The sequence below is a fragment of the Micropterus dolomieu genome, linkage group LG14 (genome assembly GCF_021292245.1).
Source record: "Micropterus dolomieu isolate WLL.071019.BEF.003 ecotype Adirondacks linkage group LG14, ASM2129224v1, whole genome shotgun sequence".
Taxonomy (NCBI): Eukaryota; Metazoa; Chordata; class Actinopteri; order Centrarchiformes; family Centrarchidae; genus Micropterus; species Micropterus dolomieu.
The window spans coordinates 22,649,343-22,650,359 of record NC_060163.1 but is presented as its reverse complement, the minus strand read 5'-3'; the positions used below and the strand labels follow the sequence as shown (position 1 = coordinate 22,650,359).

The window sequence follows — 1,017 nt, the reverse complement described above, 5'->3', positions numbered from 1 at the left end:
TGTCATGTGGCCCTGTGATGGACTGGCGACCTGTCCAAGGTGTACCCTGCCTTTCGCCCGATGGCAGCTGGGATTGGCTCCAGCCCCCCCACGATCCTGTACACAGAATAAGCGGTTGACGATGGACAAGTTTTGAAGCATCAACCAAACTTTGGCCACCGTCATTTACACTACACAGTAAGCAAAACATTTTAATTTTAAAGATTTCTTTGCTTTTAAAAATGTATTTGTTTTCTGAGGAAGCTGAAACAGTTAACATTTTTACAGCCAAACAAAATATTTCACAATACATTGATACTGTAGGAGAATACTTACATTTATAGTGTAACAGAGATAGGAATACAGGAGTCCTTTAGGGCTTTCATACACTGAAGATATTTTGCACACATGTAGTTCATAATTTAATAATTTTAACTTTTAAGTAGCAACATTTATAAATAAAATCCCTAGCAGACAGAATTATTTAATACTACCTGAATACCCCAGTTTTAACAGACATTATTACATTCATTTGGTGCCCTTGCTTTGACCTTTCAAGACAACTGTAAAGAGATAACCAACATTTCTAAATTTATTCCCCTGTGAATAGCTCCATTTTCTCTGCACATTTGAGCAACATGGATATTGATCTGCTACGCTAAGAGGTGACATGGTACCTGCTACAACATTTAAAAAGCATTCACTCAGGTGGTCTAATAAAGCTGCCTATGCCCCGCCTACTCATTATCTCCAGATGCAGGTGTGTCAAGTCTCTTTTAAACTTTCAGCAGGTAAGGTAGCTAAGAAATTATTTAAGTTTTAGTTTGACTAATGTCATCCGCTGATGGGATCTAAATAGTAAAATACCATTGAATTAACACAGGTTGGTGATTGAATCATCGTGAAGGCAGCCTGTTACTAAATTGATGTTATTTAAACAACAAAGTTTTAATTCAACAGAAACCAGACCTTTTTAGTTATCATGATATATTCTTTGTCTAACACTCTACCTTGATACTATAGTTTTTTCAATATGTA

The 1,017-nt window shown here is 36.3% G+C and overlaps 1 long non-coding RNA gene across 1 annotated transcript in view; it reads left to right on the top strand.

Annotated features, from left to right (window-relative positions):
- The first annotated feature begins 40 nt into the window (after positions 1-40).
- The window catches only part of LOC123983398, an 8,115-nt gene continuing 7,138 nt past the window's right edge, over positions 41-1,017 (top strand). Inside the window, exon 1 of the long non-coding RNA XR_006828184.1 lies at positions 41-177. This is a non-coding gene — a long non-coding RNA (uncharacterized LOC123983398). The remainder of the gene's footprint in view (positions 178-1,017) is intronic.